Consider the following 26,352-nt stretch of genomic DNA (forward strand, 5'->3'; position numbering starts at 1 on the left):
TCCTTAAAGTCTTCTTACTTCTTAATCTTAGTATTAAACTCTTAATCTTTAGTCTAAATATCTTATTTAACTAGTAAGTCCTTTAGGTCTATATATCTGTCTTCTAATCTAACTACTATTTATACTATAGATTCCCTAATCTATAGTAAAGTCTTTTACTTCTTTCTTATAGATGTCCTAATTCGTTCTTCGAACTCTTAACCCCTTAGATTCTTTAATTCTAAGCTTGCTTCTAACTTAAGCTTAGCTCTAGCCTTAGTCTAACTAGGCTTTACTAGTGTTCTTATCTTATCTTAAGAGTCTTAAATCTTACTTATTTTATCTTAAGAATCTTATGCCGTTAGGAACACTTATCCTAAGCTTATTTATATATTTTTAAACTAAGCTACTGCCCTGCTTTATTGGTTTATATCTATTATAGGTCCTTAAGCATACCTTATCTTATTTTAAGAATCTTAGTTATCTCTTATCTCGTCTTAAGAATCTTAAGCCTTTGGCCTTTTGCCTTTATTAAGTAGTAAGCTAGCACTAGCAGTCATCTGCTTACTTAATTATCTCTAAATATTACTCCTTCTATCTTATAAAGTAATAGATACTATATCTAACGGTATTATAATACCCGTTACTAAACCTTACTCTATAGCGGTCTTAGTCTCTACTTCTATTACGTTATTAAGGTTTAGATACCCCNAGTTAGTTNCTTTANTATCCTTATNNCTNTTAATTAATAAGTACTNTAACTCNATTATNATTATTNNTAATNNTTNTCNNTATNTTACTATAATATCTTAATCTAGCTTATAGAGTTAATCTTATTCTTTATCTAACTCTTTAGTTCCTTTAAGTCCTCTTAACTCTAGCTCTTATAGCTAATAGCTTATACTATACTTAGCATCTTTATAAATTTGGTATACGTTATTATAATAAAACGTAAAACTTTTAATTAAACATTCTTTTATTCCTCGCAGTACACTATTATCCCTCTATATATATATATTATATACTATTAGTCTAGTTCCCTTTACTACATAATAACTCTAACCACTTTTATAGTCTCTAGCTAAATAACCCTATTTTCTATAATTTATATAAGCTCTATTTTTAAACTATTACTTTTACTATAGAGTCCGCTTAAACGTCTTCCGCTATTAAGATCCTTAGTTTAGCCTATACTCCTTAGTTCTATAATTACTTAATCCTTAATTTCTAAGTTTCTATAGTTACTTTCCCTATCTCTTATAGGTTTCTCTAGTACCGCTTAGGTCTATTAGCTCTACGCTATACTATAATTTTTAACTTAGCTTTAGTTATTACGTGCTCTGCGTCTTATATAACTATAAAACTCTATTTTAGCCTCTCTTAGCCTATTCCCTTTAGAAGATCCTATTATTAATCTTAATTACTTAATCTATTAATTCCCTTAGGGTATCCGCATCTTTTATTAGAATAATTACATCCTAGACTTTAGCCTTAAGTCCCTATTTATACTATACTATAAGCGCCTTATTGTTCTATTTAACCTATATAGTAAGTGTTTAAAACTATATCGTATACTTAATTACTAAAGTTCGCTATATTAGGTCCTAAAGCTTTCTCTCTACTATAGTTATTGCTTTTAGGTCCCTAAATATCTATATTAATTATTTTATAAATCCTACCTAGCTAGAAAACACAAATTATACCTCTTAATTAGTAGTAGTTATTCCGTTAGTCTATATTTCCGTTAAGTAAGGTTTAAACTATTTAAGTGCCTAACCCGTTAGGAATAGTCCTACGTAGGCTATCTAATCCATTATTATGGCTAACTTAGCCCCTTCTTATATAACTTTAAAATATATTTACATTAGGAATCCTTTAAGCTTTAATCTTTCTCCTAAGAATTATTTAATTAATAGTAACTTAACCTTTACTACTCCTATTCCATTAAGTCTTTCTTTAAGTGTTTAATTATTCTTATTTAACCTATTAACAATTTCCTATAACTGCCTAACCGTAACTAGTTGTAAGTTAGTATCTTATATACTTATATCTCCACTTAACCTTAAGATAGTTGCTGCCGTTAACGGCGTCGTAGTGGCTACTTTTAGTGGCATATTATTTAACTTCTTAAAACCGTAACTATGGTAGTAATTATATAATAGAGCCTTATAGCAAGAACTACGGTGGACTTATTAATAGGCTAGGTATATAGGTATTGCCAAAAGTTAATAACGTAATAATAACTAGTAGAGTAGTTGCCTAATAGATTAACTCTAATTATATTCTAAGAATTACTATAAGGAAGAAACTATTTAGGTAGGGACTAAGGGTCCTTAAATATATAACCGTACTCCTATAAAATCCTCCTTATATATAATATACGTATTATATATATTATACGTATCGTACACCGCGTATACTGCGTATACTGCGTATAACATTATATAACTCGCTTACTATTCTTTATTATATAGTTCTACGGGTTCTATCCTAGACCGTACCTATATTAACTAACTAGCTTCTTCTAACTCCTCTCTAAGTAGTCGTAATATCGTACTTAAAGCGTCCGTAACATTGGCCTTTATAATATTATTATTTATTAAGGGATTCTTAGTAGACCTTCTAAGGTCTAATAGATAGGGGTCCGCCTTTACTATACTTACTTTTCTGCTCTATTTTAATAGAGTTTAAAGTCCCTTATTATATGGTTTTAACTAATCTTTAGTAAGTTTATAAATAAAGCGTCTCCAGTTATTATAACTAACTCTCCTAGTCTCTTTTTATAGTTAATTGTTTAATACTAAATATCTTTAGTAGTCCTTAGGGTTGTTATAGGCTTAGAGCTATTATCGCGCCTATTAGGCGCCGGCGTAGAGCTGTATAGCCTATAGCGACTATTCTCAATAGGCCTGCTAGCTAGGCTATACTTATAGGCAGTGTTCTTTAAGTGCTTACTTAATCCCTTCCTAAAGGGCTTAAAAGGGGTCTTTAGATATGGTCTAGTTAAGCTCCTAAATGCTTTAAAGAAAGCCCTATAAGTTTAGCTTCTTAAGGGCGAGGCGCTGGCGTTCTACTGGTGGATAGCTGGCGTTATTAATTTGGATGCGGATTGGTATATAGTTTCTTATAAGGGCCTATTCCTTAACTATACTATAGAAGTTAACTTTTCTATATAGATCTAGTAATATAAACATAAGGTTTATTACACTCTCCTATTACCCTCTTTTCTATATAGGCTCTCCTTTTAGTATAGCGAGTACTAGGCCTTTAGTATCAGTTTTGGCCAAAAGGCGTTCCGCCTGCTTTTCGCTAGCTATATGCTTTCCGCCCTATATTAGATAGTAGGCGTTAAAGTTACCTAAGAGTATAATTTCTCCCTTAGCTTCCTTAATAGCTATTTTAACCTTAGGCTATACCCTAATCTAAGGGCCATCTTCGCGCGGGTTATAGATATTAATAATTATAGCCTCTAGCCCCTTTAGGCGTACCCAGAGAGCTATAGTAAAGGGGCCATACTATCTGCGCTTCTAATACGCGGTGTTAATATTCTGGCTAATTATAAAGCAGACCTTTGTTATAGGGAGAGCGTCGTATATAAGTGTAAATCCCCTAGGGTAGTATGTTAATTTAGTATATCTATTATATACCGGCTCCTAGATTATAAGGACCTAGTAGTCCGCCAGCGTAACGCTATTAAAAAAGGGGCAACACGCCCCTTGGTTTGTATTTCCGCAGTTATACTAAATAATTATATACTTACTTATTTAAAGTAGGTGTGGGCTTATCTATGTCTATATCTTATTCCTTATTGTTTTTACTATTAACTATTATTACTCTATTAGCGCGAAGCCGGAGCCTTAATTATAATTTATCTCTACTTATTATTTTAATAAAAGATAGTTTGCCTGGTCCCCGTTTAAGTAGTTATTCTTAAATTCCTAGGTAAGACATTTCCCGTTCTCTTTTCTTATTAGTGCTAATTATAAGGTTTTCTGGTATTAAGGGTTAGTATATTATTTCTGCGGCTTCTTATATATGGAGCGACTGCATTAAGAGGGCTATTCTCTTTATTTAGATACCTTTAAAGTAGCTTTAAAAGGTCCTACACTCTTTTCTTTACTATGCTTTATAGGCTTTACCGCAGTTAATACAGGATACCCTTTTCTTAGGGCAATTTGTGGTGTTATGTGGTCCTATATATTGCCCACATTTTATTTACTTTCCATATACGCTTTATATATACCCCTATTAATTATAGCGGTAGCATTACTTTATAATTATACTATTTTTAAATAGCCTAGTTTCAAAAAGCTGGGATTTAATAACTATCCTACTTTTTACAATCTTTTGCTAAATTACTTAGGTTAGGATGCTAATTATAATTATTCCCCTAGTCTTCTTAGGTTCTCTTTAGGCGCTGCTAAAGTTTACCTAGCGTTTTGCCTGCGCTTTAGGGTTATATAGCTATTAGATCCAGCTAATAGCTATTTTAGGTATAAGGCGCTTCGTGGCTTTATAAATAGATTAAGTTAATTCTAAATTATCTACGTCCCTTTTGCTATTAATTAAAGTCTTAAGTAGGACTCCTAGTACTTCTAGGAGGTAATCTTTCCTTAATATCCTAAGTCCTAGCGCGTCTAGCCTGTTTAGGATTTAGTCCTTTATTATTTAGAAGGGAATATAAATATCTACGTCCCTATTGTTAAGGGTATGTATAGTGTATACGCTTAATATTATTCTCTAAATAGTCTTAAGAAGCTCCCCTGGTTTATAGCCCTGGGGCTCCTTAAGCCGGACGCGTATACTTGCTCTCTGTAGTGCCGCAACTACGTTTACCGTGCGGGCCGCCTACGCAGCGATGGCTGCCTAGGTTTAGACCTGTATTAGAGAAACTCCTAGGCCTAGGGGTCCTCCTTTACGCGTTTCTTTTTGGATTTTCTTAATACTAGCTTTAATTTGGTTAAGCTAGGCCTTAGTTTCTTATTTTTAGGTTATTTAGGGGACTAGATGTATAGAGAAGGCTTTAATATACTATATTGCCTTTTAAATAGAGGCAAGTATTTAGTGCCGTAGAGTTTCTTCCTCCTCTTTTATAAGATTGTCTTTAATTTATTTAAGTGTTTCCTTTAGTTTTTACTATTGCTAGCAGCTGTCCTTTTCGCGTTATTGCCTACCTAGTTTATGGTTCGGTTCCTACGCGTTATAACTCTTACGACTTTAGTAGGAAGCCTACGCCCCTCCATCGTCCCCCATGCTCTAGATAGGGGCGGCGTGGTTTTATAGGGTTTCTTAGTATGGGGAATAGGATTCCGATATCGGGTTGCTTTATTAAGTAGTTTTAGGCTAGTTTCGCTACTATTACGGCTTTTTTTAGAATAAATATTACTAGCTAGTTATAACGATTAGATATAAAGGATTTAATAAAAGGTATTAGAAATAATAAAGGTCATTAAATTAAAGATAGAAATACTATACCTTTAATAGATAACTTAGAGATAGGAGATATCTTTAAGGATAAAGATAAAAAGGAAGGGGATAGTATTATGGACCTTATATTAGTAGTAGTGCGACTACTAAAAATAGATATAAATGGGTTAGTTAAAATAGTATAAAAGGCGCTAGAACTAATTAAGCTATAAAATAAGGAGTAGCTAAGTTATATAGCTAGTTATATTATAAGTTCGGAATATAAGAATATAGGAATATAGAAATATAATATACTAACGTACTAACGTACCGATGTACTAAACCCTTTACTATAAGGAGGAGTTATATATTTTGTAACGGAACCTTATAGTAGGAACTACAATGGGTTCTATTAATAGGCTAGGTGTATAGGAAATGTAAAGATAGTAGTTAACAATATAATAATAACTAGTGGAGTAGTTGCCTAATAGATTAACTCTAATTATATTCTAAGAATTACTATAAGGAAGGAACTATCTAGGTAGGGACTAAGGGTCCTTAAATATATAACCGTACTTTTATAAAATCCTCCTTATACGTAATATATATATTATACGTATTATATATAGGCGTATACCGCGTACACTATATATACTGCGTATAACGTTATATAACTCGCTTACTATTCTTTATTATATAGTTCTATAGGTTCTATCTTAGACTATACTTATATTAACTAACTAGCTTCTTCTAACTCCTCTTTAAGTAGTTATAATATTATACTTAAAGCGTCTATAACACTATCTCCTTTCTTTTTATCTTTGTCCTTAAAGATACCTAGCATCTCTAAGTTGTTTACTAGAGGTATAATATCCGTCTAATTAATTTAGTTAATATTATTACTTATAATACCTAAAGCCTCTTCTTCTTTATAAGCGCAACGTCGTGCCCACACTATTACTGTAATATTATTGCTTAGTAAAATAATACTATCTTCATGTTCTTATTATACGAAAAAGGGGTTAGTCTATATTATATTAGAGAGTCCTTTATCTTAGCAACCCTCTTCTTATTTAGAGTATACTAAAGCAAACATTTAATTATTTTATAATATTTACTTTACTTCTAACGCTAAGTATACGCGTTCTATGACTTTTAATAGTCTTTAAGTTCCCTAAGTAATTTATTATAGGGTCTTATATTTAATCTACCGCTATAAAGCTTAATAGTAAACTATCTATCGCCTTAGCGGAGCTTTGTTATTCGCGTAACGCTAAAAAGAAGGCTGCTAATACTTAATAACGGGCTCTTAATTCTCGTCTTGTTACGTCTACTTAGTTAATTCGTCTTAAGAAAGTTTATAAGAAGGTTTATTTTAAGGAGTAAAAACTTATAAAGTAAGGTTTATAGGAACTTAGTAATAAAAAAACGGATTCTCCTCTAATAGAGAAGGAAATAACTTTAAGTAGTTTGGCAGTCGCTCTTCCTAGGTCCCCCTTAGGTAACTTATTCTTTAGTAATTCTTCTTTATTAATATTACCTAACCTTTTCTCTTTTAATACTTCTATACCTTTTCTATAGCGTTCTTTAGGTTCTCTAGTAGCTCTTAGGTAGTTTTATTATAGCCTATCTACTTTACTTTATACTATATTTTATTATCTATATCCTTATAACTAACGATCTTTAAAACTTACTATTTATTTTCCTCTTATCCTCTATACATGTCTACTTTATAGACTAGTAGCTTAATATTCCTATATACTAGCTCTAGTATTACAATATACTATATAAGGTAAATCTTTATCCTAGCTAGTAGGTTTAACTTAAATATAACTAATAAAATTTTCTATATAATTTTAAAAGGTCTTAGTCTAACATAGTCCAATTTCTTACTTAGTTGTTAACTCTTAAAATTTTTATATAGTAGCTATACTTTATCTCCCTCCTTAAGATCTAGTCCCTTAGATCTCTTAGCATCATAGTACTTTTTTATTCTTTACTATACTACCTTAGCTATTTCTATAAGATCTATATAAAGATTTATTAAACTCTTTATTCTTTACTTAGCTATACTACTTATCTTCTTTACTTAACGTGGTAATAATAAGGTCCTTAGCTTATATCTATAATTCGCCTTAAATAGTAATATACCTATTCCTTCTTAAGGTATTATATTATATGTAAACTATATAATTAGTAATAGTAATACCTAATTATTCTATGTATAATTAATATAATACCTTAGATACTGTTTTAGTATCTAATTTAATCTTTCCGTTTAACCGTCTATCTGTAAATAATATATAGTAGAAGTTGCTGCTTAAACTCCTTACTCTATTAAGAACACTTCCTAGAATACTACTATAAATCTTAGATCTCTATCTAATATAATTTTATTTAGTGCTTTATATCTTATAAATACTTCCTTAATATAGATTCTAGCGACATCTTCTATTAATATTTCTTCTAAATATACTATAAAGTATCCCTACTTTATAAGCTTGTTTACTATTACTAAGATTATATTATAATTTTGTCTGGTAATAGGGTCTCTTAACTTTAGTAACTTAATAATAAAGTCCCATAATATAACCTCCTATAGTCTCTTTAGTATTTTAATAGGTTATAGCTCTCTATATAGCTTATACCTTATTAGTTTATTCCTTTAGTAATCTAGATATTTTTTTATAACTTACCTAGCTAGTCCCTAGATTCTATTAATAATATACTTCTCTTAAAGTTTTAATACTAAGCCTATAGCTCCGTTGTATCCTTAAGCTAGTCCTTTATAAAATAACTTAATAAACTCCTTTGTAATAGATCTTGGTACGTATATTACTTCTTAATTTTTATACTACTCTAAGTCTAGATCCTCTATTTATATATTTAGGATCTTTTATATCTAATTACTTTCTAGTAATTTATAGGTCTTCTCTTCTTATATTACTATAATCTTTAGATAATTATACCTAATTAATCTATCTATATCCTTTTATAGTAAAGCCCCTAATAGCTTTTTATTATTTTATAGTTTAGCCTTTTTACTTAAAGCGTCTGCTTATATATTCTCTATACCCTTAGTATACTAAATCTTAAAATGGTATTCTATAAGCATCTCTACCTATCTAACCTGTCTGTAATTAAGTTCTTTTATTATTAGGAACCCTGTTAGGTTCTTATAATCTATTTTAACTATAAATAGTTTCTCTATACCTTATAAAAATAATCTCTATTTCTTTAATGCTATAACTATACCTAATAACTCCTTGTTATAGATATTATAGTTTAACTCTAATAGTGTTATTTTCTAACTATAATATACTACTAGATGCTATTTATCTTTATATTTCTATAGGAAGTACACTTCTAGTGTATAGTCTAATATATTTATCTTAACTACTATCTCTAGCTATAGTTAATAGATCTTAAGAACTGGCTCCTAGGTAAATAACTATTTAATTTTCTTAAATAGTTCCTGTCGGAACGTTAATTATATAACGTACATCGGCAAAATATGGTACCCTTTAAATGGCCTTAATGGTTGGTGGTTAACGCAATTGGCGCGCAGTTAAGGGCATTTAGCAACTCGACCGACTAGCCTATGTCGTGTTTTTTTGACACGTAGCCTGCGCGTAGCCTACGCGTAACCTACGTGTAACCTACGCGTAACCTACGCATTTAGCAACCATAATTATATTTACCTCTTTTATATTAATAATATATTTTAAATAAATAAAAGCTATTTTAAAGCTATTTATAAGGCTAGCAAAATAAATATTATTATTTTAGATAATTTAATATAATACAGCAATGGTTTTCTTCTACCTATCTACCTATTAACTTACCTACCTGCCTACATCGCCTACCTATTTACATTACCTACCTATCTATATCTACTTGTCTGCATTTACCTACCTATCTATATCTATCTACCTATCTATATTTACTTACCCGTTAGTATCTATCTACCTATTTATATCTACTTACCTATCTATATCTACCTACCTATTTATATCTACTTATTTATATCTACCTACCTATTTATATCTACCTACCCATTAGTATCTATCTACCTATCTATATCTGCTTGCCTATCTATATCTACTTACCTATTTATATCTGCCTACCTATCTATATCTACTTACCTATTTATATCTACCTACCTATCTATATTTACCTACCTATTAGCATTTACCTATTTATGCCTACCTGTCTATACTACCTTAATTTAATTAATTGATTGAATTGTTTATAGTATTAGCTGGCTAGTCGTTATTGTCTGGCTCTAGTGACGGTTGTCTAGTTCTAGTAACGGTTATTTAGTTCTAGCAATAGTCGTCTAGCTCTAGCAACGGTTATCTAGTTCTAGTAACGGTCGTCTAGTTCTAGCGACGGTTGTCTAATTCTAGTAACGGTTGTCTGGCTAGCAACGGTCGTCTAGTTCTAGCAACAGTTGTCTAGTTCTAGCGACGGTCGTTTGGTTCTGGTAACGGTCGTTTAGCTAGCAATAGTTATTTAGTTCTAGTGACGATTGTCTAGCTTTAGTAACGGTCGTCTAGTTCTAGTAACGGTTGTCTAGCTAGCGACAGTTATCTAGTTCTGGCGACGATTATTTAGCTCTAGTAATAGTCGTCTAGTTCTAGTAATAGTTGTTTAGCTAGCGACGGTCGTCTAGTTCTAGCGACAGTTGTCTAGCTCTAGTAACGGTTATTTAGTTCTAGCGACGGTTGTTTAGTTCTAGCGACGGTTGTCTAGCTTTAGCAACGGTTGTCTAGTTCTAGTAACGGTTATCTAATTCTAGCGATAGTTATTTAGTTTTAGCAACGGTCGTCTGGTTTTAGTAATAGTTGTTTAGTTTTAGTGACGGTTATCTAGCTTTAATAACGGTTATCTAGTTCTAGTAACGGTCGTCTAGCTAGCGATGGTTATCTAGTTCTAGCGATAATTATCTAGTTCTAGTAACGGTTGTTTGGCTAGCAACGGTCGTCTAGTTCTAGCGACAGTTGTCTAGTTTTAGTAACGGTCGTTTAGCTAGTGACGGTCGTCTAGTTTTGGTAATAGTCGTCTAGCTAGTAACGGTTGTTTAGTTTTAGTAACAATCGTCTAGCTCTAGTAACGGTTATCTAGTTCTAGCAATAGTTATCTAGCTAGTAATAGTTATCTAGTTCTAGTAACAGTTATCTAGTTCTAGTAACGGTTGTCTAGTTTTAGCAACGGTTTTCTGCTAGCTGCCGTTCTGGTGTCTCCTTAGGTAGGGAGGATATAAAGAAGAAAGAAAGGGTAAAAAATAAGGTGGCTATATAGGGTAAAGGTACGTGTAGAGGCTATTGGGAATATAGCGGGGACCCAATACAGAGCTTCGTATAGAGCCTCTGTATGTAGAGCTTCGCGTAGAGCCTCGTGCAGAGCCTCTGTACGTAGAGCTTCGCGCAGAGCCTTATGTAGAGCCTCTATACGCAGAGCTTCTTGTAGAGCCTCGTGCAGAGCCTCTATACGCAGAGCTTCGCGTAGACCCTCGCGTAGACCCTCGCGTAGACCCTCGTGCAGAGCTTCGTGTAGAGCTTCGCGTAGAGCCTCGTGCAGAGCTTCGTGCAGAGCTTCGTGTAGAGCCTCTATACGCAGAGCTTCGTATAGAGCCTCGTGTAGAGCCTTATACAAAGCTTTATGCAGAGCTTTATGCAGAGCCTTTATGCGCAAAGCCTCTATACGTAGAGCTTTGTATAGAGCTTTGTGTAGAGCCTCTATGCGTAAAGCTTTATATAGAGCCTCTGTACGCAGAGCTTTGTATAGAGCCTCGTGCAGAGCCTTTAAGTAATAAGATTATAAGATTGTATGAGATTATATAAGATTGTATAAGATTATATATAATAGTTAAATATATAGTATATAACTTTACCTTAATTATACGTTAAGAAATATACAGTTAGCTTTTAAAGTTATTAAGTAGGTTAACTATATATCGAGTTAGTTAAATTATATGTTAAGTAGGTTAACTACGTATTAAGTTAGTTAAATTGCATGTTAAGTAGGTTAACTACGTATTAAGTTAATTAAATTGTATATTAAGTAGGTTAACTGCGTATTAAGTTAATTAAATTGTATATTAAGTAGGTTAACTACATATTAAGTTAGTTAAATTATATATTAAGTAGGTTAACTGCGTGTTAAGTTAGTTAATTGCGTGTCGAGTTGGTTAAATTACATGTTAATTACATAAAACGCGAAAACCAAAGTCTACTTAAATCTTATCCTGCGAATATTTTCCCGATGTAGTTATAAGACCACGTAGCGAGGTTAGCTAATCTGACCTTAGAGTAACCCCTTACTTCTAAATAACAACCAACTACTAACTTTAATACCGCATACGTACCACTATAAGTGATATTTGTGCACGTTAATAAAGTGAGTATACTAACACTAATCAGTAGACGTATAGATTAGGAAATACGCAATAGTAAAGCTTAAAACCACGTATTGGCTTAACTACTAACGCGTTAGATTACAGAGCTATCGCCCTATTTTAGTTAAAGGAGAAAACTATATTACCCTTAAAGCTTAAAACTATATATTAGCTTAACTGCTAATGCGTTAAATCGCCTAGAGAACCGTATCTTTACTTAGAGAGAGCTACGTTATCCTTAAAGCTTAAAACCATATATTAGCTTACTAATACGTTAAATCGCCTAGAGGACCCTTAAAGCTTAAAACTACGTATTAACTTAACTATTAACGCGTTAGATCGCCTAGAGGACCATATCTTTACTAAGAATCGTCTACAGTATTTAAGAACTATAGATTCGTTAATAGGATATATACATACCTTTATACCCTTACCTTAAACCTAACGACTACCCTTATACCTATCCTTATATACTAAGACACGACAGTATAGAAATTAACTAAAAGGAAAGAATTACTAAATACGGCTACGGAATCGACTTAAAAACGGCTATAGATAATAACCTAATGGAGTATATAGAGACTAAGATGCACCTATATACACGATCTAACCTTATAGACTTTGCATTATAGATAGTATTTTAGGAAGACTTTAAGAACTTTACGCCGGAGACCTTTAAACGAGTACAATCTAATACTAAAATGGGAATCCGTTAATACCTACTAGTAGTTAAGAGAGGAGTATATATTATTAAGCAAGATAAGAGATACTTCCTTAGCAAGGTACTAACGGATATCACTAATAAAGAAGAGTTTTATAAATAGACGGATAAGGAGCTTATCGCGGCCCTTGTAGAGGTAAAGCCAATAATTACAATAACTCTATAAGACTAACTTAATTTGACCTTAGACAAGCTTACTATACCTCTAGCCCTACTACCACTACTAGCTACTCTACTAACTCTACCAGCTATTCCAGCTGCTATACTACTAGCTACTCTAGTTATGGCACCGCTAGCTACTCCAATTACTACCCCTGCTATCCCTATTACCCCTCCCGGTCCTTAATCCTCTAATTATAACTAAATCCACGCTTTTATTAACCAACTGCTATGGCTAAAAGAGTAGTAACTGTAGTAGCCATAGCAACCGCAGTAGCTATATATATATACACTACCTAAACCAGCTATGCCTAGTATAAAGTAAGGACCTAGATATAGTAAGGAGGTAGCCACAATTGCGAAGATCTATATAGACAACTAAAAGTACAATAGAGTTAATAACAGCTTTAACTTTAAGCTAACTATCTTCTATAATATCTATAAAAGATCTAGCTTACTACCAGAAGGCTATATAGTGGCATTCCCTAGCATACTAAAAGGGCTTACTTAGGACCACTATTATAACAGTAACCTTAAGTCAAGACCTTTTACGGAAGCCTGTAACTATATATAACAATTCTTTAAAGGGCTAGAATACTACTATAAGAACCTTATAAAGTGGAATAGTATAACCCTCTAAGGAGTTATAGACGAGAACCCTAATAAGTTAATCTATTAGAACTTCTAACTACTTATAAATAAGCTGCTAAAGTAACATTATAGACTATACCTAGACTTCCGTATAAATCGCATTCTTATAAATAAGCTAGTTACTACTTACTAGGGAGTACCAGTATGCCGTATTACTGTCTCCAACTCTTTAGAAGACCTCTCTTAATTAATTAGTAAGCTATAATCCTCCATTATTGCGTAGGAAAAAGAACACCCCCTATAGGCCTTAATAAGATCGTCTTACCAAGCCTTTTTTACGGATTAATGTTACTACTAAAATGACTAGAATCGAGACCGAAACACTAATTGCTACGGTAGTAATTGCCCCTATAGAACTAACGGCAGACTAAAGGCCAAGTGCTACGTCTGTAAGAGGGAGGACTACCGTTTATAGAAATATTTAGAGGAGGAGCGTAATCGGTCCAGAGACGACTATAAGAGACGTTTTATTAATATTAAGGGCCGTAATAAGGGCAACTTTAATAACCACTTTAAATAATATGTCGCCGCCTATAAAAGAGATAAAGAGGATAACTTAGACTTTAAAGCCTATATATACGACGCTAACGACTTTAGGAGCGATGCTGGAGAACCTAACAACAGTTCTACCTACATTACTACCTTTAGAACGCTTACTATAGAGAAAGCAACCTCTATAAGCGTAGAGCTAGCTAATAAGGCTTATACGCACCTATTTATGGCTTTAATACTTACTATAAAGTTTACTACGGAGCCTCACACGGAGACCGACCCATTTGCCTATAATACGGCTATAGCCATAGCGTTACGGTATACCTCGACGGTCTTTATAGGAATTATAATTAATACGGGTGCTTTACGCAAGTCTATAGCTAGCTATAATTAATTCTAAGCTTTATAGGCCGTAGATAAGTCTATAAGTCTTAACACGTTAACTAAGGGCCAAGTAACTGTCCAATTCGGGATTGGAGCCTTTACGTCTATTGGAACTATAGACGTTAACAGCCCCGTAGGCAAGGTATAATTCCATATTATTAAAGTAGATACTCCCTTTCTACTTTGCTTGGTAGATATAGATAGACTCTATATTAAATACAATAACCTAAAGGACGTTATTATTACTTACACTAAAAAGGTGCCAGTAGTTAAATGATTTAGCCACCTATTTCTCTTATAGAGCTTCTCCTTATAGTCCTATCTTGTTAAGTCTTTTAATACAAACCCTTGCTATTTAACTAACGTAAAACTACGACGCCTACACCGTTAATTTAGTTACCTATTAGTTAATAAACTATAAAAGCTTCTTAATAAGACTAACCATAGCTATAACACTAATAGATCTGCTATTAAAGAGCTAACTAAACTCTGCCACTATTGCTAGAAGTTTAGTAGATCTCTAAGTAGATTTCGCTTCACCTTATAAGACAATATTAATTTCAATTATAATATTATCGTCGATATTATATATATTAACGGCTCCCCCCTACTATACGTAGTTAATAAAGCAACTTAATTTTAAGCTGGTAGATAGCTATGAGATATTAACGCCAAGCACACTTAGGACGTTCTACGAATATGCTAGATTAACAGCTATTTAGGACCACTAGACTTAATCACCACAGATACTAGAAAAAACTTTATTAGTAAGGAGTTTAAACACTACGCTGCTACTATAGGAGCAACTATAAAGTTAGTTCCGGTCAAATTACACAATTCTATTAGAATGGTAGAACGCTACTATAGTCCGCTATAACGAGCCTACTAAATCATTACGACTAAAATCCCTAAAATTAGCAAGGAAATAGCCCTATAAATGGCCTTTAAAGCCATTAATAACATGGCTAGCCTAGAAGGCCTAGTCCCTACACTCCTAGTCTTTAGAGCCTACCCCTAAATGGTTAAATTAGACGCGCTATTACCTTTAGTTATACAGCGAGCTGCGGCTATTAAGAAAGCAATGGTAGAAATCTAGAAGTTATAAGCTAAATAATAGATCGCTAACGCTCTTAATATGCGAAATAGTGTAAGGGTTATTTTGGCCCTTACTCGGCTGCATCGCCTAGGGGCTCTTAGGGGTCGCCAAGGCTAGCCTTCGGCTAGCCCTTAGCACCTCCTTATAAGCACCTCGGGCTTGCAGCCCTTCCCTCCTCATTGGTTCGTCTCTCTCTCAGTACTAGGCTATTGCCTACCCTTATTACCATATCGTCCTCTTCCATCGACTCCCTATGTGACTTATGCTCGGCTTGCCTGCTCCCTACCGTATACCCTAGCAATACTGCCTTACAAATAAACCACGAACTAATGCTATTTACGGCCTCCTACCTAGTTCGCCTGTCTTAGTCTAGAGAGAAGGTAATACTAGCTAAAGTGGTTATTGGGACGGACTATATATACTACTCGCCGTTAATAGCGAGACCTACACCGTAAAGCTACTAAATAGGCCTATAACCTTCCGCTCTATAGTTATAAAACCTTACCTACTGGACCTATAAGACCTAGTCGAACTACAAAAGTCTGCCAAATTAGATAAACTAGTACCTTTACCAGCCGAACCTTAATTATTACCTAAGGCTAAACTATAGCCACTACTAAAGCAAGGTAGAGGTCGCCCCTATAAATACCTATTACTTACAGCCGTTACAGACATAGCTATTATGGATGCTATAATAGATATAGGCGCTTTTATGGGTAATATTACGGATATCGCTAATATCGCTATCTACCTACAGGACGATAATACCACAGATACGGCTAATACTACTATTTACTTACAGAACGATAGCAACACCTAATTTAGTGCTTTATAATAAAAGGAGGTTACAGGCCTACTCGAGAAAGGCGTCTTTAAGATTATTAAGCTACACGATATATTAAAGGGGGTTAGACTCTTTAATTCACGGTTTATTAATAAGATTAAGAATAAGGGAACCGATAAAGCCTTTAAGAAATTACGACTTATTATATAGGCCTATAATGACTTAGAGAAAGAGCTAGTCCTTACTTAGTTACTAATAATTTAACGAGTTAGCTAGCGGCTGATTCTCTATATCGCTGCTATGCTACTATAGATACAACTTTACCTCTAAGATATCTTATAAGCCTACGTCCAGTCTACTACGAACCTAAACCGCAAGTTCTATATATAACTACCATATAAGCTAAATAAATAATTAGGAATTAATACGGACTCTATTCTAAAGGTTATAAAGCTACTTTACGGAGTACCTAAAGCTAGAAACTACTAGTTTAAGATATACCATTTATACTACGTTAATTAGCTATAAATGGACCAGTCTATATATAACCCATACTTGCTTTATAGCGATAAGCCTTTTAGAATTATTGGCCTATAGACTAATGATATACTATTCCTTATAGATAACACCTTTATAGAGGCTAAATAAAGCGAACTATATAAGGCTAAATTTATAGCTAAGGAGCGAGAGTAACTAACCGCTAATATACCAATTAAGTTTAATAGAGGACTTATTTAATTAATATAAGATAGGAGTATTACGCCAATACAAAAGCGCCAGTGTAAGAACCTTAGTGTGGTTAATACTACGCTAGTAGACAGCACTAGCTCTAGAGGAGTTACGCGTGGCCTACTTACACTAAAGGACTAGTATATCGCTTAACGCGCCAAAGGAGCCTATATTGCCTTAGTCTGTTAGCTAGAGGCCTTATTTAACCTATCCTTTACTACCTAGGTAATTAACCTAGTTAAAGATAATATAAAGAGTCTTAATAAGCGATTAAGCTGGTAGATTAAGAACGCAAATAGAGGCCTAAAGTTTGTTAAGCTAGACGTTAACACCTTATAACTCCTGGTATTTATAGACGCTTCCTTTATTAACAATAAGAACCTATCTTCGCAAATTAGCTACGTTATCGTACTAGCTAACGCAACTAAGAAGGCCAATATCGTCTATTAGAGCTTAATTAAGTGTAAGAGAGTCACTAGAAGCGTTCTGGCCTCTAAACTCTATAGAATGGCTTACGGCTTTAATATCACCGTCGCTATTAAGTTTATGGTAGACAAGGTCCTACAGACCAACCTCCCGCTTGTGCTTTATACCGATTTTAAGTCGCTATATAACTGTCTCGTACAACTTAGAACCACACAAGAGAAGCGATTAATAATTAATATAATGTGCCTATAACAAGCCTATAAACGTTAGTAGATTATAGAGGTTAAATGGATTAATGGCAAAGCTAACCCTACAGACGCAATAACCAAGGGGAAGCCTTATATCGCCCTATAGCGACTTATTAATACGAACTAAGTTAATATATAGGCTGTAGGTTAGGTGGAACGTAAGGAGTAATAGAAGGTAGCTTACGGGTTATATAACTGGCAGAAGATAGTAGAAACTTATATAACCGGCAGAAGATAGTAGGAAGTCATATAATTAGCAGAAGTTAGGTTTAATAGAATTTGGCAGAACTCTATAATATAGCAGAATTTGGCAGAATTCGGTAACATGACAGAATTTAGCAGAAAATTGATAAGTTAGCAGAATATGGCATGTGCCGCGCCCTAGCGCTATTACAGCTATTGCGTATTATAGACGGGAGAGCTAGCTATTACATATATGCTACAAATAGTCTAGAAGTAGGCTTAACTTTGAAGTGTAGATTAGCCTTTTTTTTAGAGTTGCTCTAGTGTCGGAACGTTAATTATATAACGTGGTTACGAGACCACGTAGCGAGGTTAGCTAACCTAACCTTAGAGTAACCCCTTACTTCTAAACAACAACCAACTACTAACTTTAACACCGCATACGTACCACTATAAGTGATATTCGTGCACGTTAATAAAGCGAGTATACCGACAGTTCCTTTTATTCCTCTCCCTATATCTATAGTTCTTCTTTCTTTATTAATCTTATAAGTAGCTTAATATCCTTTAACTATTAAGCTATAAACCTTTTACAGTAATTACAGAACCCTAGAAATAACCTTAATTATATTATATTTTCTAGTTCTTACTAATTTACTATAGCTTTAATCTTTTTTAAATCTATACTAAGTTAGCCTAGTTTAATAATAAATTTAACGAAATCTGTCTTCCTAGTAAAGAATTTATATTTCTTAATTACTACTAGTATTTGTTCTTCTTATAGTCTTTTTAAGACCCATTTAATATATTCTCTATATTCTTCCTTACTTATTAAGTAGATAATAATATTATTAAGGTATACTATAATAAATTTATCTAAGTGTTCTTTTAATATATTATTAATACGCTTCTAGAACGTTACTAGTATATTTATAAGCCTAAATTATATAACTAGTGGTATATATAGTTCTTCCTTTAACCTAAAGGCTGACTTTTATTTATTACCTTCCTTAATTCTAATCTAATAATACGCCTATCTTAGATTTATTTTTGTAAAGATTTACGTATTACTAATCCTATTTTAGATTTTGCTAATTAAGGGTAAAGGATACCTATCCTTCTTAGTAATGCTATTTAACTATCTATAGTTAATATATAGCCTAAGTTTTCTATTCTTCTTTAGTATAAATAGTACTAGATATCCTACTAATAACTGCGATAGTCTAATATATTCTTTTTAAAGATTTTCCTAAATAAACTCCTTAAGTGCCTATAACTCTTTTTTTATTAACTTATAAGTTAGGTAAAACCTTAGACTTATTTCTAGTTCTAATTCTATTTTATAGTCCTATACTATATAATCTAATAGCTTTTTACTTTCTAGTAACTATAACTTCTTACTATATTTATAGTATCTCTTTAGTATATAGCTTAATCCCTAATTAGTTTCCTTATATATCGCTCTAACTTAGTACTATACTAACTTAGTTTATTATTATATCTTACGTTATTATATATCCCTAATATTAACCTAACCTATAACCTAATTAATCTTTAGATTATATTTCTGTAACTAAGGCATTTCTAATACTGCCTTATTATTCCCTAATAGTAATATATTAAAAGACATTTTAACTTATCTTCCCTTAATGGTTATCTAAATAGGTTCTATTTTAAGATTAATAATGCCTCCTCTATAGGCTATTAGATCTCCTAAAATCGTTACTAATAAATAAGGGTGATTTTTTTGCCTATATAGTAGCTCTATCCTTTTAACTACTATTAGTAAGATATAGTTTTATATCGCTCTACTATCTACTAACGCTTTAAACTATTAATCTTACTAATTAACTCTTAGGTTTAGGTGTTATCCTTAAATTTCTTTAAGGGTTTAAGGCTCTACTATTAGCTCCCTTTAGTCCTATAGGCCTCTACTTTTCCTAACTATTAGCTGCTTAATCCTATTATACTTAGCTTACTCTTTAGCTAATACCTAGTTTGCTTTTTGTCTTTAATATACTATAGATAGGTATTCTCTAGATATTCCTACTATTATTATCTAAGTATTCTTCCGTAAGGAATTTTCCTAGTTAAAGTATTTAATCTCCTTCCTCTTAGACTTCTGCTAGATGCTATTTATATATATACTTAGCATTTCTATACTATTATTTATCTGTTATCTAGTATATCCTTATAGGGTATTTCTAGTTTTTCTTTTTTAGATTCTTATATATCTTATATATATTGTCTACGTATATAACCTATAATAGCGTATAGTATACTAGGTGCTTTAGGTTAACTCTTAACTCGTCTTTATTCTTAAGTTTAAACCTTTATTATGCTAATCTAAATATTATTACTTTATTTATAGGTACTAAGATACGTCTCTTACTTCTCTAGTCCTTTAATTATTCCTCTAGATCCTTTAATATTATAATTAAGGCTCCCTTAATATAATTTATCGCTTTTTTTTATAATTAGGTAGTTTTAGATAACTTTTTTTATCTAACTATATATAGAAATTGTCGGGAATGAGGCAAGTTGCCGTCACGTACGGCAAACTGCCGTCACGTGATGGCAAGTTGCCATCACGTGTCGCCGCGGCACTAGCGTGGCAAGGAGCCTTACGTTCCTCGCCCTTCCTCATTTCTAATAAATAAGCTTTATTAACCAACCTCACTATAACCTACTCGAGTAGTCGTTATTGGTAAGTCACTCTATATAACTAATACTAATCAGTGGTTAAATACATAGTTAACTATAGAGCAGCTAGGTTTTTAAATAGAAGAGACAGTCTCGTATAGGGGTGCTATATGCGCTTATATAGAATGGATCCCAGCGATACTGTGCTACCTTAGACTTGCGGAAAACTAGTAACAGAAGTATTACTAAGTACTAGGAGATATCAAGTTGCGTTTATTATGCAGAATAACCGCATTTACAAAGATTTAGTTAAGTACTTTAGGTTAAAAGTGTTACTAAACCTAGGGTCTTAAGTTAACGTCTAAAACGCGTTAAATAATATCTCGAATTGCCTACTTTTTAACAGCAAACCTACAAGATCCTATAAAACCGAAAATCCTACCTACCTTTAACGTACGACACCCCGTTAATTCTATACCTACTATAGCGTTAACCTACCTAAAGAAGTATAAGGAAGATATTAACCTAAAGATATAAAATAAAGCTATAATTAATCTTGTAAACGCTAATAAATAAGACTTAAATAGATTTTTATTATACCGTATAGTATATTATAAGGACAATAAATATAATAATACCGCGCTATGGGAATATATAAAGGAGGACTTTATTAAATAGATAAAGAAAATATAGGCCCCTATAAATAAGGATATTGTATAGGACTTTCGTAACTTCCTTTAGGAGAATAGAGTATTTATCCCTAAGGACGGGGGTACTATTAGAGATAATATTTAGGAGTAGGTTATTAACGTAAAAGAAGAGTACAAATGGACTCTATAAGAGATTAAGCACCAACTACGCACTATAAGGAAGCTTAACTTATAATAGAACCTAAGTAATATACCTCTAAAGACGAACCTATCTCTACCTTTAACTCCTCTGTATCTAATTTAACCTGTAACCTTAACGTTAGATACTATACCCTAATAAGAGCAGGCATAGGATCCTATTGCTTTGCGATTTAACGACCTTTGGACTCTACCGACTAGACCTACGTCCCCACTATAGCCTATAATGCAACCCCTACCTCTTCTATCTTAATCTTAAATTAGAGGTAGTTTAAAATTGCTTACAGAGCTTATAAAGCTCTATTTAGATTAGAAGAAGAAGTTTGGCAGGGAATTATATAATATTCTTAATTCGAAACTACGTATTTTTTATAACTATTACTAGAAGGTAGGAATAGAGTCTAATTAATACTATAACGCCTATTCCGTTATGCTTAAGGGCCGAGCTAGTACCTTCTATTATAATCGTTTGGTAGGGAAAGGATATAATTTTAACCGCATAATATATGAGTTAAGATGCTACTTTAAAATAGAAGAAAATAAGTAGTAGTATATATTAGAATAGAGAGAGACTACCTTTCTAAGGATTATTACTATAAACCTAGGTGTTCCTCGGCTTAATTATCTTTAAAAGCTCTTTAATTAACTTTAGATAATTTAGCGTAGATTATCCAAATTATATTAANAGGACTTTAGCCTANNTNATTAAGTTATTAGNNTATANTAAGGTNTTAAAGAATATAACCTTNCTCTCTTTAATCCTATAAATACTTATAAAGGAGTATATACTTAATTAAGATCTTCTATTAGTACCGCTCTACGTTTTTAAGAAGTATAGTAATTTAACGCCTAACTCTAACCTACTTTAATTAACCCGCCTAACTAATATAATTATAACTGGACTAATTAAATATATAGTGGCCGGGGTAGGTAATACGGCAGAGGGTATAATTAACGACTATAAGGTAAAGGTGGAGGTCCTTATAGAGGTTTATTTTAAAGTAATTGCTAGAAGAGGTACTACGTTTATAAGAAACCAAATTGCTAGTTAACTAGGTATTCTTTTAATAAGCAAAAGGAGGTATATAATAAGTTTCGCTAGAGTATAAAAAATATTAGAAATTATAAGGTTACTATAGCCTACTTTTAAAGCTTCCTGGTTTAATATAAAGGCGTAGAAGATCTTAAGGGTAAGGTTAATAAGGCCGAATAGCTCCTTATAGATATAGAAATTGAGGAGTACTTACCTAACCAATACTTTACTAAGTATAGTAAGGTAGATGGCATATAAACTGTTACTATTCTTAATAACTAATCTATGCTCCATTTTACTATAAAGTTAGATATCTTTAATAAGCTAAGGGAGAGTTCTACGTTCTCCTTTAATAACAGATACTCGGCGAACGTCTTTTATAGTATTATGCTAGATACCGGAGCTATAGGAGTATTTATAGTAGGAGAACCTTAAGTTCAAGCCCTTTAGTAGCTTAATAGCTCTATTTAGATTAACTATTTAACGGTAGGCTAATACATAATTTGTTTTAGTAAGGGTACTACAATCTCTCTTAGCATAATTAGGGTCTAAACCCCCTTAGGGTATATTACCTTTTACGTCGTTCCTATAAATACCCTATTTTTATTTTGTATTAGAGATATAGATAAATTAGGCGTTAAGCTTAATAACCTTAAGAATATACTTATTTAGGGAGATAATCGGGTACCCGTTATGCGCAAATAGGGTTACCCTTAGTTACTCCTTTATTAACTAGAAAAGAGTGTTACTTAGAGTTACCTAACTAAGTTAGAGTTACGTTAACTATACCGTTGTTTTGGCCACCTATCCGTTTATTAATTGCTTAGGGTTCTTTAGTAAGTAGGCTATAAAGTTAAGGTTAAGGCAATTAAGCATCTTATAAAGTACTGCTATTACTACTAAATAAACCAGAAGTCCCCTGGCCGATTTAAGTTTACCCTTAAAGATAACTATAACTTTAACTTTTATATTATTGTTAATGTTATATATCTTAGTAGTAAGCCAGTACTTTAAGTCGTTAACTTCTTAACCTCCTTTTAAGCCGTACAATTCTTAAAGGATATATTAGCTAAGAACGCATAGGATACCCTTTAATTATGCTAGATTAATATCTACCTAGAACCCCCTAATTAAATCGTCTATAATGTAAAAAAGAACTTCTTATCTATAGAGTTTTAATAATAGATAAAGGCAATGGTAATCGAGGTTAAGGAAGTCCCTGTTAAGGTATATAATAGCATTAAAAAAGTGGAGTGATATTACGCGCTATTACGCCGCGTATATAAGATTATCTCTTTAAAACTAGAGGATACTAGCGAAGAACTTACCTTATAAATGGCTGTTAAAGCTATTAATAATTCCGCTGGCCCGGATGGACTTATACCTATATTACTAGTCTTTAGCGCCTACCCTTAAATAACTAATAATTCTCTACTATTTCCCTCTATTGTATAATAAGCTAAGGCTATTTATAAGGTAATAAAGGAGGTGCGACGTCTTTATGCTACACGCTAGGTTAACAACGCACTAGGAATAAGAAATGGCCTAAACACCTTAACTATATTTAATCTGCCACTCCAGTCTAAGGTACGCGTATAGCGTAAAAAGGGAGGGTGGTTAGGCCTATATTAACTTATTATAATTAATGGTTAAACTTGTACTATTTAGATGCCTTACGGACCCACTTAATTCTATTTAACTGTTATTAAGCCTTACTATAAAGATAATAGTTCTAAGCTTTTATAGGATGCCCTAGAAGAGGCCCTAGAGAAAAACCACAATTAATATACTCTAAAAGGCAACTACAATTCTAATATAATTATAGTAGATGCGCCGCAACTATGACGTGGTAGAGGTTGCCTAAAGGGATTATAAAATCGCTAACATCTTATTAATTTTAAAGAGCAATTTATTGCCGCTATTGAGAATGGAGTTGAGCTATTAATAGCCTTTATGACAGCTAAGGAGAAGGCTGACTTTAAACTCGCAAAATAGCTCTAAAAGGAAGGTCGTATTATAACTTTAGGAGCTCCTTTCTAAGCATTTAATAAGCAGGAGATCGATAGTCTTATTGTAAGAAGAGTCTTTAAATTTGAGAAGTATAACCCTACTAAGTTTAATAAAGTTCGCATCTTTAAGTTAAGGATGGTTAATGAGATTAAGGGTAAAGCTACTGACGCCCTATTTAAGAAATTAAGGCTTGTTATCTAAGGTTATAACGATAATAGTAAAGAGATAATTCTTATATAATCTTCTATAATTTAACGAGCTAGTTAGCGAGTTATTGTTATATTAGCTCCCTCCTTAATAAAGAATGGAATGGCGGTTTATTTATAAGATATTACTTAAGCCTATACCTAATTAGAGACGCACCTTTAGTGCTTAATATTAGTATACCTTCTGGAGTAAATTTGTTACTAATATCCTAAAGATATAATTATAGTTGTGCTTAAGCCATTATATAGAATCGCAGAGGTAGGAACTTACTAGTAGGCTACCTATAGCAAGCACTATAAAGAGAAGCTTTTAATAACTACTTCTATATTCGATCCCTGCTTCCTTATTATAACCACAGGAACCCTATTTGGAATTATTAGTATATAAACTAATAACACAATTATCTTAGGAGACAACTAATTCTTAGCTCTTAAAGAGGATGAGCTAGTAAAGGCAAATCTTATAGCAAAGCTAAAGGAAAAGCTTAATTTAATAATACCATTACTTTTTAATAGATGTATCCTCTCCCTAAATAAGGATTCTATTACTTTGCGCCAAAAGGGTTAAGGTAAGAAGATTAATGTTATTAACGTTAATTCCCTAAAGTAAGGATATGTGGAGTAACGTGCTTGCGGAGCTTATATTACTTCTATCTGTTAACCCAAGGCTTTATTTAATCTCTCTGTTGCTGCCTAATACTAGGAACTAACTAAGGACGATATTTTTGCCCTAAATAAACGTCTTTCCTGGCAAATAAACTATCTTAATTGGGGACTACTCTATATACCTATTAATCTTCCTACTACTAAGCTCTTTGTATTTGTCGATGGATTGTTTATAAATAATAAAGATTTTAGCTCCTAGTTAGGATATAAGATTATTATTACAAACGAATTTACGGGAGAGAATAACTTTATAATCTATAGTAATCTTATCTATTAGAGCTTAACTAAGAGCAAGCGTGTTACCTAAAGTATTTTAGCGTTAGAGATATATAGAATGGTTAGCGGAGTTAATATAGTAATTGCAATTGGAACTACCCTAAAGATAATTATAGATCGACTCGAACTTCCTATTATCCCTATAATTATATGCACCAACTTATATTCCCTCTATAAGTATTTAGTTAAGCTTGGTACTACAAAGGAGAAGCGCCTTATAATTAATATTATAGCACTTTAGCAATCCTATAAGCGTTAAAAACTCTTTAAAATTTGATAGATTAATGGCTAAGATAATTTAGTAGATGTAATAATAAAGGCGAACCTAAATAAGGCACTAGAGACGTTTATTAATATAAATACTCTACGTATATAAGTTAAAGGTTAGGTTAAAAGGGAGTCCCTAGAAATTTCTTAGTTACATAAGGTCTTAAGATATTTAGGAACTTTGACCGGCGGTTAAAGTTGTTTAATTAGTTAGATTCTCTTACTAAGACTTTATAAAAGGGGGGATTCTATAGACCCTAACTTAACCTAGCCAATTAGGATTTTCCATCCCCGGGATGGAAAATCGCTATTAGCTCGCTTACTACTAGCGCCTTAGCGGCCCTCTAAATAAGATGCCTACCTATAACTCCTAAGTAAGAGAGCTACGTGCTAAGAGGCAAATTTTGGGACAGCGAGACTTATATTATAATGGTAATAGTAAGTAAGGAGGATTTATATTTGTTACAATAGTTAAGCAGTATTTGTCTATAGATGGCAACTATAAAAGAAGAGTTGTTAGTGTTGGGAATGAGGTAAGTTGCCGTCACGTACGGTAAACTGCCGTCACGTGATGGCAAGTTGCCATTACGTGTCGCCGCGGCACTAGTGTGGTAAGGAGCCTTACGTTCCTCGCCCTTCCTTATTTCCAATAAATAAGCTTTATTAACCAACCTCACTGTAACCTACTCAAGTAGTCGTTATTAGTAAGTCACCCTGTATAACCAACAGAAATCTTTCTACTTAT

Source organism: Cenococcum geophilum, assembly GCF_001692895.1.
Source record: "Cenococcum geophilum 1.58 unplaced genomic scaffold K441scaffold_10, whole genome shotgun sequence".
Lineage (NCBI taxonomy): Eukaryota > Fungi > Ascomycota > Dothideomycetes > Gloniales > Gloniaceae > Cenococcum > Cenococcum geophilum.